Genomic DNA, 19035 nt, shown 5'->3' on the forward strand with positions numbered 1-19035 from the left:
TTTAATACTTTGATAAATTTAAAACAAACGTTTCGGTGTGGTATATATATTTAGCAACTTAAATCTTGATCAGCGATTAGACTTAACTCCTTGAAACAAGGAATGTTACATTAGCAGAGATTCAGCTTGTTTAGCAACCGCACACAGATGTCAATCTACAAAATCAATTGATTTGGCGAACGATTACACGTGTAATCAGGTAGAAAATAATCACATTAAATAATGTCGTGTATCTCCCGGGATCTGATCAGATCAGATTAGAAAAATGAAACGAGACATGCAGCGTAGAACGGTTGTGTTTTCCGATTTATAAATCAGTCGTTGTTGCCAGGTAATTGTTATCACGTGACGTGGAGTGCCACGTTTGAGTACGCGACTTTTTGGCTGATTAACAAAATGTTCACTTGCATGTGTGCAGCAGTTCAATTGCACTTCCGATAACAAGTAACGTTTTTAATATTACTAGTAACTCAAAGTGAATACCACGTGACATCCAATTATCATGAGCATGATATTGTGTTGACACGTTAAACAGAAAAAAAAGTTCTGATCTAAAAGCCTATGTTATTGAAGTGGAATACTGGTGTAAGATTGAGTAACTCCATTTGGGAAATGTGAATAGACTGTTTGATCATGGTCTATATATCTATGTGTGTTTGTAATACACACACATCACATATATATGACACTATATGCAAAATATTTTAGTAAAATCATATAGCCCACACAATATATGCCGTGATGTGCGCGTATTGTAACAATCCTGAATTTTAAGAAGATGACCTCTAAAAACCAGTGTCTGTAATGTCCTTCAGGTTAACCTAATATTATTAAAAGATATTTGAAAGCACGGCAACTAGTATCTTTTGGCATGAGCGTAATTAATTTCTCCATATAAGGCGTTTACTTCTGTGAGCTCCTTGGGGATGAAACATTTCTCGAATTACGCTATTGGCTTGTTCGATTTCCACTCCATTGTGTGGTTGGGTCACGTGACATACTCGTGTAGCAACTCCAATCACTGTGCTATATCTACATGCGTTCAATAACGCCCTACGTCATAGTCAAGAAGAGTTTGGGGGAGGGAGATCCGTTAAAAGAGTCTGACAAAGAACTGGAGCGTCCATTGATTTGAAAGTTAATGCCAGCATAACGACAAGAGCGAACAAGTGATACTTTGCCTGACAAAACCCAAGATCGAGCGTAGGAATTGTGCAATCACCGTCTGAGGGCAAGGAGCGATCCGAAAGAGGTAAGAGAAATGTGAACTAATATAATTAAACTGTACAAGCATGTATCGTGTATCCGTTTCAAACTGTGATAAATTAGCTTAAATAGTCAATGTACTGTTGACAAAACACTAGGCGATCATATTCCGAGAACAATGTTTTGTTTCACACGTATAAGAGTGTCCGCAATTTCCCAAGTTGTGGACTATATAATCTTTTACAATAATTGTAATATAGGTCAATTTCATAATTGCCCGAAAATGTTAAAATGATTGCTGTTAATATTCGATATCTAACCGTTCAAGAGAATTTCACGGATGAATGTAGTGGAATTGATTGCAACTACATTCACTCTAACGGACATACTCTTTATATTGGCATTTATTTGTATTATATATAAGCACGATGAACAATTATATTACAGTTGGCTTGTTAATGTACCATGTTATCCATAACCTAAGTCTATGCAATCTGTGGAGTGAATTTGGACTATAAACTGGCATCTGCGTTACTAATTAGTTTGATAATAAATCGAACGTCAACACTGTAAGACTGAAAAGTAAAGGACTGCAACGAGAGCCTTAACACCATCTTCATGGTCATTAACAATAATAGCGTTCGTTCCTTTGTATGTGAGTTGGCAGTTGTTAGACAGAACATAGATGTATATGAAGTTGTTAACTTATACTACCGTTGAAATTCATTCGAGCTTCAAAATGTTACAGTTTAACGCATAATGTGTTTGTTTTTTTAATAAAATCGAATTTTGGTAACACACTCATACGAATATAAACTTACTGTTAATAATTAATTATCGATATTAATGAAAAAATAACAAGCTCAGGCAATAACATTTATAACCGGAATATGGATGCTGAGTGCAAAAGAGGGAAAGGCGTTGGAAATCTGAATTCCCTTTGGGTCAGATTACGATCATGTACTACAGCCATTAGATAAGATGATTAGCAATTTTATTGCGTTAGGTAAAATGCTTTGTAGTCATCCTTGGAGATTGAATAGATTGAAAATAAACATCGTCTCTAAAGATGTTTTCGTCATTAAAATCAATCTAAGTCATACCATGCGTGCCAAGAATGGGTACATCTGGGCGTATAATAATATGCAAATAGTAAAGCCATGATTACTGAAGACTCGTGTACTTGTCACCGATTTCATCCTTTCCTTCCTTCCTTCCTTCCTTAATTCTGATTTGCTAATTTAGCTAATGAGACTCAATGTGTCAAGTTATTTAATAAAAATTTGAAGTATCATGGTTTAATTTTGACCAGAATTTGAGCTCCCTGACTCATACCAATACATCTTGAATCACTATGACACACATAATAACTATTTCTTGTGATAAAAAACCAAAGATATTTCATCATTTGAAACATCGTTGTAGACGTGTACTTTTTGACACTGTGAAATTTGAACGTCAATCTGCTGTCATATACTACCGTGTCTGCAAACATTGGGCATGTACCTGTGTATCTATAATAACTTACCGAGTAACACACAAATGCGTACATCTTTCAATGTCAAATTTATAAAAAAAAGTTGCTATACATGGATTACCTTAATCATTATAACATACTCTATTTACGTGTATGGCTTTCCATACGATGGAGGTTACGACTCGCCATTACGGTTCCCAGCGAAAACCAAACACGGGTAAACCGGAGCATTAAGATAATTGTAGAGAAAAATATTCTAATGATGCCGAGAAGGAAACTATTGATTGTATCTCAACACAGCATTAGTGTAGAGCACAAGCCGACAGTGGGTAGTTACACATATTTATATATTAACCATAATTAGTCCCTATGGTGCCGTTTTGGGTCAGAAACATAATTATCTCTTGATTTTTTGCGGGGAGGGTAGTAATTAGACTTCGTGTCTTGTAGTGTAATGTAATGTTCCTTATTTGTTCCTGGGGTTTGCACGGTGGCACGATGTTACCCGGATGTCACACTGCGTTATGTTATGGTATACACTTCCTTCTCTTAATTAGTGACTGAACGAGGATTTGATTCGGGTTTTATGACCTTTATACTGCTCCCATTGGCTGACATATCGATCATGTTTCATTATCTATTAAAACTACTCTCTCTACAATAAACAACGAGCCCCGCAGCGCACCGAAGGGAATAATATCACTGTGTGTATTGAATTATATACATGACTCGTTTACAAGCATTAATAAAAGCGACATGTAAATTAAACACGAGCTACGGGTGTTTAGATAGCTACAAAATACTTAACCAAATACAATAACGTATTAACGTTTTTAATTTGGCAGTGTTAATAAAAGGCAATTTATTGTTTGTAATAAATTGTCAACACAAGTGCAATTGTATGTAATGCGCACGCTTGGTGCACACCCAATACCTGTGAAGTCGTTTGTTTTCTTTTCTTTTCGATTTATTATATCCGCAATCGATCTCCGTATTTCGCATTGTATATACAAATTGTAATTTCCGTTTCTCCTATATAACATAAAGACAATTGGCGTAAACTAGAATTTGCACGTCGCGTAATAAGAAAACATCCCTTCGTTGACATTTGACGTAAGATTTATCAGCATTGTAAATTTCTGCTTGAAATTGTATTCACATACAAAATGAATGTATAATCAGGTTCGCACTGTGCATCGTTTACAATGGTAAAAGTAATGAAATCTTGACCATGCCATATTATTCACCATCTCATTAACAAAGATTTAGAAAATGAATCGTTATTTTTATACGTATAATATAAATGATCCTCAAAACAAAATATTTTCTTCGATGGTATGTCTCCTAGCCCATGTTATAATAGGTTCCTTTTTAATATCTTACTCAAGAAATGGTGACACCATGCACAATTAGGTTAAGAGAGTAATATCAAACACACTGACTCAAGTAAGAATATCGACCGTTTGAAATTACCTATTAAATAATTCAAACTTACACGATGATATCACTCATTCTATGTCGTGTCATTAAGTCTCATTAGGACTCATCTGACAGGTGATATTGTTAAACAAATGTAATGTTTATAGTATATGTGAGCGAATCAATACCAGATTCAACTTCCGGGAATCTATCCAGTTCTACTTATCGATTTGACTATTAAACCAGTCACGAAACATACACTCAAATACATGCGCGTCTCATGATTCATTTCCCTTTTTTGATAATGATTACTCCATTGCCAACTTTGGGAGTGGGGGGTGTTTAACGTATGGCAATATACAACAGGAGTCCTGCGCCCACAGGCAAGACAAAATTCCCCCCAAAAGTATGATAAATCTTATTCCAGGCCCTCCTTGTGTGAGATTTATTTTCTCGGATCACAATAAAACACAGGGTAATATTTAGAGTATTCGAGTTTTAGATACAATCACAGTCACTTGAGTGCTGAAAATCCAAATAAATCGATCAACACTATATATTTTCCGATTTAGAAAAACGGTAACCATGAATAAATGGTTCTTTTAACGGTCCAGTTCTAACCTTATTTTTAAATTTTAAGGTGAGAAAAGGGCCCTGAAGTGACTAAGTGAATTCAACTAAGCTACGGACAGTCCTGCAGTGTAACTAAGGATGCGCGCGTGTACGTGACGACAATGTAGGTACAATTACAGGTTTAATCGTCCCCTGCCAAAAGTTGTCTTGACATCATCTGTCATCAATGATACGACGAAACCTTCCAAAAAAATCCCACCGCATTTCTATCGTTTAGACTGCCATTGATGGTAATCCCCACGGTGCAGCATTCGTCGTCTCTGAAACCGTGCTTTATTAATGTAGTAATATCTTCACAGTCATATACATGTGATACGCACTACGCTATTGAACAGTATTAAATATGCGTACCTATGTACTAATATTATAAAATTAGGGAAAGTTTAATAAAACTGTTTCACGTATGTGCATATATGTATACTGTGAGGAAAAGATTAAATAGCACGTCAGTATGGGGCATGTCTGAACAAGGTGTCTGTCAAATTAAAACAAGTGTTCATGTGCTTCTACCTGTTAATGAATCAAACCAATAAATTATGATTGTAGGTTTGCAAAGTATAATGCACTTTAAAGCGCGGTGGTGGTCGCGCAGCGCGTGTTCGAATTCATGTAAATAAACAATGTATTTTACACGCGTTGTATACGTCGCTATGAGTTCCATATCGAACAGGACGCGGCGCTACGACCACCCTTTAAACGTACAAAATTGATCGTGTCTCGAAATATCTCACCAATACTATGAGGTTATCACGTGTTTATGGAGCTGGTGGATAGTGAAGTGACGTCATGGACTGACCCACGAACCGAAAATGAGTGATAATATAGCAAAGTCACCAAGCCACATATACAATGTAGGAAATCTAAGGATAGAATAACTATATACTACCTACAACAATACACATGTTGGAATACAGCATATGGAATGCAATAAAGGAATAGCTCATCGTATATACCACAACAGAGCACATGTCAGAATACACATTAGGGATTCTACGGATGGAATAATTCATCGTAAATGCTACAACAAAAGCACATGTAGATACTGTACATATTCGTTGTGTATCATTACGGGTTTATCAACATGTTTGCCGTTTCCTTCCTCAGATCCACAGTCACACTTAAATCACTAAGCAATTAAAGAAAGTGAAAATCCACGTGTCATCGGGGAATCTTAAATTTTGTTGTATTGTGACATCAGTCAATATTACTTTATCGTTGGGAAGTAATACCTGTGACGTCATGAAGCGAAATTGTAATAGTCTATAAAAGATGTTTAAAATAGCGTTCAGTGTAGGCTTTATAAGAGGAATGTAGTGAGTGCTTTGCCGTGGTCGTTAGTTTGAATTTCGTATTATAGTTTATAAGTTCGTAATATTCATAAGATTTATATTTGTGCATGTTACGCTGGATAAGGATGTCAATTTCATCTAAACGGAAGATGCACGTACAGCTATGACTATAATTAACATCAAACAAGAAGTTTTCTAGATTATCGAATCATAAGTACTTCCTGGCAAACCTTTATCTCGGTTCCAATTCGCAAAACTTGTCATGCCGACAGACAGTACATGCAATAACAGGAGACATTTTACAAAATTAGATTTTGTAAAGAAAGTCAGGCGGAAGCTCTCAGAATATTATCGGCGTTCTTTCATTTCACGAATTACAACGTTGATAACAAATATTATGCGAGGGATATTTATTTTAAGCAAGGATGGACAGGTCTCAAAGAGGATTACAAACTGTATATGGTATATGTTGGGGAGTAGGTAAAATCAAATGCACTGTATCCCCGTATAGTTTTTTTTTCTAAATAAGTTAAAATTTGTGTAAATATTTCCAACAAAATTAAAAAAACATGCAAGTTTACAAAGGGGAACTATAATAACTTCCAACATACATGTACCTTTTTCTACTACATCTCTTGAAATATTTCAATTTTCAAAAATAGTTGTCAATGCTGGGACTCGTTGTATATCTGTTTAAAACTATGAGGTAGTATCGGGCAATGACGTCAACGCCAATTTAAGTGTCTGTGCATAGTGATTGATATACTGCAAATTTTCGTCCAACACGTAGGAGAAGACATTGAAGAGGATCTCAGGGAAAACGTTTTTATAGGCGGGTAATTCGAAGGTGTCGCTGGCACACTATATACAATATCAATCGGGCCCGCAGGATTCAGTCATATTAGAAAATGCGAGAATGATATTTCAAACATACCTACTTTCTTTATGGATAGTGAGAAATGCGATGCTAAATTATGTTGTCGCTCTAATGCAACTCACCTAAATGGACATAGTATCAAATTATATATTAAATTCCTTTGATATTTACGAGCACTCTCCAATGCTGGTCGTGATCATCCAATATTCTTCGTAATTATACGGGCAGATTGAGTCCATTTCAATGCAATCATGTCTGTTTTCTCCTACCATTGAACGAGTCTGCGTTTTTGGATTACTTCCCTTTCTGGGGCAGATTCATCCCGGGAGAAATACAACTATTGTATTTATTTATTTTCACGTATATTTTATGTAAAAACTTGCTACTTGCTTCGCTGTTAGTGAAATGATAGAACGGGTAGTGTGCGCAGACTTAAGAGGCTCTCATGACTGAACAATCAGTTCCATCGACAAATTCATTTCACATTACCAATTTCAGCGATATAAAAAAAAATCACGGATTATCTGTCGATTCCTTGTTCAAATGTGTTAATGTATTAATTGGCAGGACCTGTGAAGGAGTTGATAGCCAAGCAATCAGTACTGCCCAATCAGTAGCTCGTATGCACCATCTTCACTGCATGTCGATAGGTGTATTTGAATCAGCTGATTAAGCGAACATAGATGCTTAAATGTCAACATATTTGTGTTTTCTCGTGAGGTTCAATTACTGTAATCAACGACATGACGTCTAACCGCATCATTGTGTTCAAAGTGACGATGACGCCAATATTTTATTACTTTCGAGTTCAAAGTTATATGAAATTGGCAAAGTGAAATATACTACTAACACACTTTGCCAACTATGGAAACTAATCCATGACCGTAGCAATAAAATAAGCCATTAGTGGTAATCAGTAATTTGATAATCTTCTTTTACAGTAAAACTCCATAAAACGTGGACTAATATGGACAGATTTTATATTAGGTCAATGAGTCTAGAAACGAATGCGTTATTTGTTTAATTGTTTCATTAAATGATAACAGAAAAAGAAAAGAATACAGTAAAAATATGAATCCCACGTTACTTTCACATATACATATAAATGGTAATTGATTAACATCGGTTTATAAGTTATCAATATATTTTTACAGTCACAGACGTCTGTTTATGATATTTTTTTTGTCCGATAATAATCTGAATTATAAACCCTTTTTATCATTGACGTTGATGAATATGGGCTGTGTTACGTGGCATTTAATTGATTGCATCTATTTTTTTTTTGAATTATTTATTAATACTTACAGGACATCACTGACTCAATTATAGGTAAATCAAATTTCAATTCCAAATGGTAGTTACACTACAGTATATGCCCAATTAACTCCATACCAGCACAGGTTAGTGTAAATGGGACGGCAGTGAACAATTTATAGAAATATCTTGCTGTCCCTATTTTGTTGATTTGTGATAGATCACTATGTATATAAATTAGAATAAATTTGATTTACGCTTACGCTTGCAAACTTGTTGGTATACGATGCAGCGTTATCTACTTTGCGACTTGTGTTTTACGTGAAAACTACAGTGAGGTTTCTAATATGTATTTGCACATAGCACTATACAAACAAGTATCCGGTGGAACTATTTAATATACAGTCACACATGCAACGATGATGTAATTGTAGAATTACGTCACGCGTAGTGCACACATGTAATGATGATGTAATTGTAGAATTACGTCACGTGTAGTGCACACATGTAATGATGATGTAATTGTAGAATTACGTCACGTGTAGAGCACACATGTAATGATGATGTAATTGTAGAATTACGTCACGTGTAGTGCACACATGTAACGATGATGTAATTGTAAAATTACGTCACGTGTAGTGCACACATGTAATGATGATGTAATTGTAGAATTACGTCACGTGTAGTGCACACATGTAATGATGATGTAATTGTAGAATTACGTCACGTGTAGTGCACACATGTAAAAGTTTTAGAAATATCTACAATTCGAGTGATAAGATATTTACCGCACAGCTACTGATATTTCATTGCTACAAACTCACACGTTCACAGTACAATGCAATAGATATTTACACTTGCCCAATCTACTTGTCTCGTATAATGCAAAACCCAACCAGGCATTATAATTTACACAATTTCTATGTGTATATTTTAATGGAAAATATACCTGATATCGTGTCAGTTCGAGCGTTATTTCTTTGCAGTCGTGCACATATAATGACGTGTTTAAACATGCGTATTGTTAATTTACCAGTTCATAGAACCCAGATATATTCGTGTATTGTTTAGGTTATAAGAAACAAAGGCTCAATTCAATATTAAAAAATCAGTCGTGTTGAAGTGGAGTGTGGTCTGCTTTTAGTTGTTCGCTATTAGCATTTTAATAAGTTCCAAATATAGATAAGGAATGTATAGAGAACGCCTAACGGAGAACTAGATGCATGCATTAAACCATTCATCTTTCGAGAGCAGCTCAGTCAGATACTCTCATTAAAACCGAAATGAAAACATTTTTATATCCATCAGCAAATGAGAAAACTGTTCTCGCCTAAGTGATCATTCGATGTATGGCTATTTGCCAGAACGTGTAACGCTGACGTCGATCACTTACCCGAATATGGATAATGCATATGAACGTAAATGATAAATATCATATACGCGATTCCTCTGATATGTGAGTGTCTAGTTGAAGCTATGTAGTATGAGTAGCATTGTTATAAGAACGTAAAACAGTAAATAATTCTATGTAAATCTTATTAAGCTAAGTAAACTTCATTAAAAGTCCGAATACATACATCATTAATAGAGTATTGATATGGACTTGACGTGATTTGGTAATACGACCGACTTTTTTCCGACAGCAGTGTTTCAAGAACACAGTAATCAATGCTGCATATAACACATTATCAATACCAAGTGCCTTCCAGAATACATTAGGAGAACACAGTGTCTCTCAGAATATAGTCATAGTACACAGTGCTTCATAGAATATAGTCATAGTACACAGTGCTTCATAGAATATAGTCATAGTACACAGTGCGTCATAGATTATAGTCAGAGTACACAGTACCTTCTTAGAATATAGTCAGAGCACACAGTGCTTCATAGAATATAGTCATAGTACACAGTGCCTTCTTAGAATATAGTCAGAGCACACAATGCTTCATAGAATATAGTCAGAGTACACAGTGCCTTCTTAGAATATAGTCAGAGCACACAATGCTTCATAGAATATAGTCAGAGTACACAGTGCCTTCTTAGAATATAGTCAGAGCACACAATGCTTCATAGAATATAGTCAGAGTACACAGTGCCTTCTTAGAATATAGTCAGAGCACACAATGCTTCATAGAATATAGTCAGAGTACACAGTACCTTCTTAGAATATAGTCAGAGCACACAGTGCTTCATAGAATATAGTCATAGTACACAGTGCCTTCTTAGAATATAGTCAGAGCACACAATGCTTCATAGAATATAGTCAGAGTACACAGTGCCTTCTTAGAATATAGTCAGAGCACACAGTGCTTCATAGAATATAGTCAGAGTACACAGTGCCTTCTTAGAATATAGTCAGAGCACACAATGCTTCATAGAATATAGTCAGAGTAAACAGTGCCTTCTTACAATATAGTCAGAGCACACAGTGCTTCATAGAATATAGTCAGAGTACACAGTGCCTTCTTAGAATATAGTCAGACACATTGCTTCATAGAATAAAGTCAGAGTACACAGTGCTTCAGAAACGTAGCGCTACATAGAATACAGTCAGTACACAGTGCTTTCCAACATACAGTCAGAGAACATATCGTCAGTCCCAGACATTTTGGTCTTTCTTAATTTGCAAAGTACGAATGCTGACATATATAAAGCCACAGTATTTTGCAACAGAATCCAAATCCCATATTATGACAATTTAATGTACCTTACCCGCGGTTATATTGAATAGTGATTGAAACTCGGGCAGTGGATTTTCGTTTTCCACTTTATTCTGCGGAAAACATAACCAGATTCAACCCTTTTTGGGATTCGAATCCAGTTAGGATTTGAACTTGCGGCTACCGACCACGAGTCCCATGCAAAAACCGCTACTTTACCAGAGATTGGAGAACGTCGGTTTTAGCGTCTATATTATGGTTAATTGAAGTAATGAATACATTATTACTACTAAGTTTTTTCGAGTAGTTCAACAACTGTCACATTAGCATTGGAATGGTTCATGTGAAATATCAACAGTGGGATTGTGACTGTACAGAGGTTAATGGCGATCATAGCAACATGTCATAAGTGGACATCACTTTGGGATAAGAAAACGTGTATGCAACAACGCTTGTAAGAATCATGAATACTTATTCCTGAAATTGACACTGATTGGTGTTAGATGTCTTACTGCAGTAGCACATCAATCATGATAACAACCAATGTAATCACTTTGCGATTGAATGAGTTTCCAGAATTCTCCTCTACGCATGAAAAGGTCAGGGACACAAAGAAGAAAAAATGTGATTATGAACTAATTGATTCCGCATCACTCTATGTCTGGGTGGATCTAATTAAGGGATTGGTTACAAAGTCGATAAAATGGATTAGTTGTAATGCTGATCCCATTTGCTAAGAATCGTAATTAGTGTTCGGAATAAAAATCACAGTTTTGTCTACTGATATTGAGTGCAATGTCGAATCAATAACCCCCGCATGAGTTCTACTGAAACAGCTATATTGAAAATATGTCACTGGAAGCATGTACATATATAGATATAGAACATTAATCGTAGCACGCTTTGCATGAAACTAAGTTTTTGCTTCCTGGTATGTAAAGCTGATCTCCATACTTCAAATCGCCACATTCAGAAATAGATTTTTGTCTGATGTTGGTCAACCGTGATTGGAGAACAGACACTTCTAAGGGTCATGTTTGGTGCAATCACAGGCCGAGGAGTATGTTTACACTGCTTGTTATCTCACAGCAAATTTAAACCAACACTTTGAAGGTATCTGTAAATTATTCTTTGAATGTATGGATGACTCATGTTTGTTTTAGTCGGCAAGGGTGCCATTAATGCGATCAAGTGGTGTGAATGTGTCTGTGTTTCAATGAATAATGATGATACAAATTAATGAAAGTATCGTGCAAGTATCATTTCAGCTCAACGAATTCCTATTTGGTGTGACGCTAGTTATTCCTGCAAAGAATGTTGAAAATTAACATGAATAGTAGTCAGTGCGTATCTTGGATGTTGTTATTAGCAACCGTGTGGATATACATATTTGGAGTGTAATATCACTGACAAACCCCTGGGTAATTGTAAATGCACCTTTAAGAAATCAATCAGATTATACATCCACAGTAATAGTGGAGTAAGTGCCCCCCAAATTACTAGTGTAAGAGTCCCTAGGGACTTCATTAAATGTGATTTCACATCTCACAACAAAGTGGAAAACTGTTAAAGTACTCATTGAACGCATTGTAAGCAATCGCAATATTTCCTTGCATTCTCTGTAGCTGTTATTCAGCAACAGTATTGAATAAATGGTGGTGTTTACGATTCACACCTGTACATAATATCCAATGACGTCATGACAGATGAATTCATGCACAATCATTTTCCAAGGTTGGGAATTTTTAATTAGTACATAAAAGATAACGTCATCGTGGTAACATTTGTCGGAGGTGGCATGTGTGATATGTGAATGAGATTGTAGAACGGCAAACATTCCAGAGACAACGTCACAGACTCTGAGTCAAACCAGAAAAAGGACAGACCATGGCGAAAAAAACCGTAACAAACGTACCTTATACGCATTTTCAGCTGATTTTTAAATTTGAAAGTTTCATACAAAATTATACTTTTAACCAATTTGAAATTCCACTACGGATACAAACAATTATATAATCATACAATTATAACAAACAACTTTCATTCACGAATAGCGCATACTCGGTTATGAATTGTCACTAGTAATTAGGTATCATATAAATGTACGAGCACACGAATTTTCGCCTAAAGGCGTACAAGAAATAACACCTTTGTATCTTGTAACACAGAACGAAATGCACATTAATGACAGCTAGTGTTACAGACACACACCTTAATAAGACTTACAGACTTCACCGTGTCGTGATGTTTTCACCTAATGTAGGCTTTGTTTTCCCCTTTACCATAAATCTATTAGATTATATTTATCTATAAAATGTGATACTACGTATAATTTAAAACATATATTATATTGATTAGTTTTTGATATTCTCACGCAGTTAACACCTATACACATAAAGAGAATTGTAACACACACTATTTTGGAAAGTAGTAAAAACTGATCACATTTCATTCAACATAATAAATAAATAAATAAATAAATAAATAAATAAATAAATAAATAAATAAATAAATAAATAAATAAATAAATAAATAAATAAATAAATAAATAAATAAATAAATAAATAAATAAATAAATAAGAACATTACAAAACTGTTGTTTTTACAAAACGCCGGTAATATATGACAGTATGGTCTGTATGCAAGAAAACTATCGATACACGTTTCGTAGATTCAAGTTAATCACGGGTTCCAAAGACCACTATTTTCAAAAAAAATGTACAATAATTTAATCTGATGAAAGAACGATCAGGCCTAAACAACAGAATGATAATCATCTCTCAATGTATTGAGTCTGAATCTTGTTTTGACGATGTTATCTCCGATTTTGTCCTTGATAGTGTCTATAGGCCATTACACGACAGTTTCTGTGATGTCGCGCCGTATTTACGAGTCATGCAAATGCCACGAGTAAACCTTGATATTGATGATATCGCGGCATGATTTGTCATAAACGTTCTTGGTCGGAAATTCATAGAATACTTAATAGTAGATAAGATAAAACGTGGTGTTATATATTCTAACTTTTGTTAGACAATAACGTTCAGTATACTGATTCGGTAACAAATTTGGGAAGTGTTAATTAATTTGAACTGTTTATTTTTTTGCAAACTCTGGTGTGTTTTTTAATTTCTTATTCTTAAACGCCTACATTGAGAAACGTTGTGCTTGAGCTTTGACGTGCGCAGTAGTAAGAAATAAATAAACGAGTCTTGGGATCATATTTTTATCGGAGAAGAGTTCACGGGTGCGTATACAACTGTGTTTTGTCTGATAAAGGTATATTGATGGAAATTGAGAGCACGCAGCTTTTAGGTACATACATAGATTGAACTAAGATGTACATTTTATATCAGTACATTGATCAGTCGACATGCTAGGAAGCGTGTTAATGTTCCTCGTGTTCTATTTTACCAAAACATCACTACTATTGATAAGGTTGTACAGATATAAACGTTATGGTTAAACATGATATAAAAGATAAACGCTTATATCGTAGGTTTACCTGATAAATGTGAATAACATCTGTCGTTGGATTGTGTCATTGGTTATACTTGTCCAGTGGATTAAGTACCTGAACATTTTGCTTCTTGTACTGTGTGTCTGATTAAAAACATTCATTAGATTAAGTGTTTGGTCGGTGTTTGGTTATGTTCGCGAAATATACATTGGATCTGATTATGTTCGTTGCGTGTATTGTGTTCTCGGTGTTTGTTTTTTTTTGTAGTGTGTCTGATTATGTTCATTAATTAGTGGTGGTTCCAATTATCTTCGTTTCTTCTATATTGTGTCTAATTTCATTCTTTTTTTGCACATAGTGTCTGATAACATTCGTTTCTTGTAGATTTTGTCTGATTATGTTCGTTTTGTTGTACAATGTTTGACTATCTTCGTTACTTGTACTGTGTGTCTGATTATGTTTATTTCCTTACAGTGTGTTTGACTATGTTCATTTATTGTACTGCGTGTCTAATTATGTTCGTTTCTTCTATACTGTGTTTGGTTACATTCGTTTTTTTGTACAGTGTGTCTCACTATGTTCGTTTTTTGTACAGTGTGTCTCACTATGTTCGTTTTTTGTACAGTGTGTCTCACTATGTTCGTTTTTTGTGCAGTGTGTCTGACTATGTTCGTTTTTTGTACTGACTATGTTCGTTTTTTGTACAGTGTGTTCGTTGTTTGTACAGTGTGTCTGACTATGTTCGTTTTTTGTACAGTGTGTCTGACTATGTTCGTTTTTTGTACTGACTATGTTCGTTTCTTCTATACTGTGTCTGATTACATTCGTTTGTTGTGCAGTGTGTCTGACTATGTTCGTTTCTTGTACGTGTGTCTAATTATGTTCGTTTCGTGTACGTGTGTCTAATTATGTTCGTTTCTTCTATACTGATACAAAGGGTTTCAGCATGATTTGGGGGGAGACTTAATAATATTGGTTGTAATGCATGTAAGAGAAGAAAAAGTGATGAGAGAACATTCCATCTGCACTAACTAGATAATATTTCCAGTCTGTAAATGTATATTTTCATGAACATATACTGTTCCCCGCGGCGTCCTGACTGCTCTCAATTTTGGTAATCTGGTATAGTGGAAACAGTTTTCGAAGCTTTGATAAAATACAGCACAGTTCGATTCACATGCTGAATGTGTTGAAGGCATTGGTCGATATATATATATATATATATCTTTATAACATATTAATATAAACGACCTGTCAATCAAATATGATACATGTGTTTTATTTGAATGTAAACCTTTCATGTAATATGTTGACCAAAGAGTAAATGATCCTGTCTATTTGACTTGTGCTGGCGTAACAACAACACCGGTCTTAACGAGTAGATTTATTCAGCACGCATGTCGGATCATTTTACATCTAATTTCCTAGACTGCAAAAGAAATGTAAATTTTATTTCAGACTCGTACGCCTTGAATGAATAATTACATTCCAATAGAGATTGCTAATTATATAGCAGGCGTTACGATAAGTAATTATAACCATGTCAAATTAGTTGTTGCGGGTTCTTCCTACTCTAATTTCCGCGATAAATGAAAACTTTTGAATCGCTGAATTCACGTGATCGCTATGCCTCATAAATAACTCACTCTATGTATTTGTATACCGTGTTGTCGTCATGCTTATTTGAGCATGTTGAGTGAAGAATATGTATGTTTATCAAATTCCAATCCAATATAGTTACCATGGAAACCAATCTATACAAGATCCGCATACATAACTGGTCGTCACAGGTGTTCAGTGTTTTGTGAAACTAAGCTGTTCGATTTATTCAAAAGAAGCTTAAGTTTAATCCGTATTCTAAATGCGTTCAATCACTTTTAGTGTATATGGCTTGTAGTGACAGAGAAATGCGTATGACATCACACAAGACACGACATTGTTATCGGCAATATACACTCGTTTCCTCGATGTCTAAAGTACTGCGTGTAACCCAAATAACATACAGAAATGTGTTAAGTATAACATATTTGGAATCAATTTATTATAGGAAACCTTGAAAACTACATTTTGACAAATTGTATGTTGTTCAATGACTATGCATGACTGGCATATCTTGAGACGTACGCTAACATAATCATATCTTTTGTATGTATGTATCGATTAAGAACTTACATGCATCTAATTCTGGGAGTATTCCAGACAATGCACACATAATACTGATCGTATTATACGACTAAAACACATACCTGTCAACAGAAAGACGAAATATATCCAATTACTTATTTTAATTGCTGTACTATGTGGACATGCATGTCGGATTGGTGGTTTATTACTACAACAAGTTCATAACTTCTTAAGAGGAATGTCATCGCTAGATGCATTCAATTCGAAGAAATGAACTTCCTGCAGACATTACCACTACTCATTAGATATACTTATCGATTGCCTACAGCTGCATATAATCGCCTCGTTTAAATACAGTGCATTGTTGGGTGTATATAAACAAATCATATCTTTATCCAGTTTAGAGACTAACACTTCGTTCTTTGTGTCTAGCTGCAAGATGTCCAGCTGCAGGGTTTGCTAGAGATCGGACTCAGCTTTGAGTGTATTTTTTTATTACATCGTAATTACTCCAGCATGAAAAGCTTAGATCTATGCTTAGACCAGCACGTAGAACAGCGGAGAAGTGGTAGTATATTCAAACTGATGAAAGGGAAAGTTGTAACTAATAATTCAATATAAGTCTTGTTTTGATAATCTCGGCCTCAATTTGTTAAAATCCGTTCAGTTAATTTGGTCTTGATTTGGTAAACACAGTCTTCTTTTGATAGTTTCTGTTTAATTTTGATAAACTCGGTCTTGTTTTGATAAATTCGTTTTTAATTTGACAAACTCGATCTTGTTTTAGTGAACTCTATCTTGATTTGATAAACTCAGTCTTGTTTTGACAAACTCGGTCTTGATTTGATAAACTCTGTCTTGATCTGACAAACACAGTCTTGTTTTGACAAACTCGGTTTTGATTTGATAAACTCGGTCTTGCTATAACAAACACAGTCTTGTTTTGACAAACTTGGTCTTGATTTGATAAACTCGGTCTTGATCTGACAAACACAGTCTTGTTTTGACAAACTCGGTCTTGATTTGATAAACTCGGTCTTGATATGACAAACACAGTCTTGTTTTAACAAACTCGGTCTTGATTTGATAAATTCGGTATTGTTTTAGTAAACTCGGTCTTGATTTGGTAAACTCGGTCTTGATCTGACGAACACAGTCTTGTTTTGACAAACTCGGTCTTGATTTGGTAAACTCGGTCTTGATCTGACAAACACAGTCTTGTTTTGACAAACTCGGTTTTGATTTGATAAACTCGGTCTTGCTATAACAAACACAGTCTTGTTTTGACAAACTTGGTCTTGATTTGATAAACTCGGTCATGATATGACAAACACAGTCTTGTTTTAACAAACTCGGTCTTGATTTGATAAATTCGGTATTGTTTTGGTAAACTCGGTCTTGATTTAGTAAACTCGGTCTTGATCTGACGAACACAGTCTTGTTTTGACAAACTCGGTCTTGATTTGGTAAACTCGGTCTTGATCTGACAAACACAGTCTTGTTTTGACAAACTCGGTTTTGATTTGATAAACTCGGTCTTGCTATGACAAACACAGTCTTGTTTTAACAAACTCGGTCTTGATTTGATAAACTCGGTCTTGCTATGACAAACACAGTCTTGTTTTGACAAACTCGAGCTTGATTTGATAAACTCGGTCTTGATCTTACAAACACAGTCTTGTTTTAACAAACTCGGTCTTGATTTGATAAACTCGGTCTTGATCTGACAAACACAGTCTTGTTTTGACAAACTTGGTCTTGATTTGATAAACTCGGTCTTGATATGACAAACACAGTCTTGTTATTTATTTATTTATTTATTTATTTATTGCTTCCCTTTTGTAACAGGGGCTCACTATGTAAACTAGGAGCTGCACCAAATAAAAAAAATACATTTAACAAACTCGGTCTTGATTTGATAAACTCGGTCTTGATTTGACAAACACAGTCTTGTTTTGACAAACTCGGTTTTGATTTGATAAACTCGGTCTTGCTATAACAAACACAGTCTTGTTTTGACAAACTCGGTCTTGATTTGATAAACTCGGTCTTGATCTGACAAACACAGTCTTGTTTTGACAAACTTGGTCTTGATTTGATAAACTCGGTCTTGATATGACAAACACAGTCTTGTTTTAACAAACTCGGTCTTGATTTGATAAATTCGGTATTGTTTTGGTAAACTCGGTCTTCATGTGACAAACACAGGCTTGTTTTAACAAACTCGGTCTTGATTTGATAAACTCGGTCTCGTTTTTGTAAACTCGGTCTTGATCTGACAAACATAGTCTTGTTCTGACAAACTCGGTCTTGATTTGATAAATTCGGTATTGTTTTGGTAAACTCGGTCTTGATCTGACAAACACGGTCTTGTTTTCATAAAAACGGTCTTGATTTGATAAACTCGGTCATGTTTTGGTAAACTCGGTATTGTTTTGGTAAACTCGGTCTTGATCTGATAAACTCAGTCTTGTTTTGACAAACTCGGTCTTGATTTGATAAAGTCGGTCTTGTTTTTGGTAAACGCGGTCTTCATCTGACAAACTCGGTCTTGTTTTTGAACTCGGTCTTGTTTTGGTAAACGCGATCTTGTTTTAGTGAACTCGTTGTTGATTTGATAAACTCAGTCTTGTTTT

At 35.1% G+C, this 19035-nt stretch overlaps 1 protein-coding gene across 1 annotated transcript in view; it reads left to right on the forward strand.

Moving 5' to 3' along the window:
- Window positions 1-1063: 1063 nt before the first annotated feature.
- LOC100370804 (uncharacterized) overlaps window positions 1064-19035 on the forward strand; it is a 60865-nt gene continuing 42893 nt past the window's right edge. Inside the window, exon 1 of the mRNA XM_085496149.1 lies at window positions 1064-1252. The gene's annotated coding sequence lies outside the window, so the exon portion shown is untranslated. The remainder of the gene's footprint in view (window positions 1253-19035) is intronic.

This window comes from Saccoglossus kowalevskii, chromosome 22, assembly GCF_978046115.1.
Source record: "Saccoglossus kowalevskii chromosome 22, keSacKowa6.1, whole genome shotgun sequence".
Lineage (NCBI taxonomy): Eukaryota > Metazoa > Hemichordata > Enteropneusta > Harrimaniidae > Saccoglossus > Saccoglossus kowalevskii.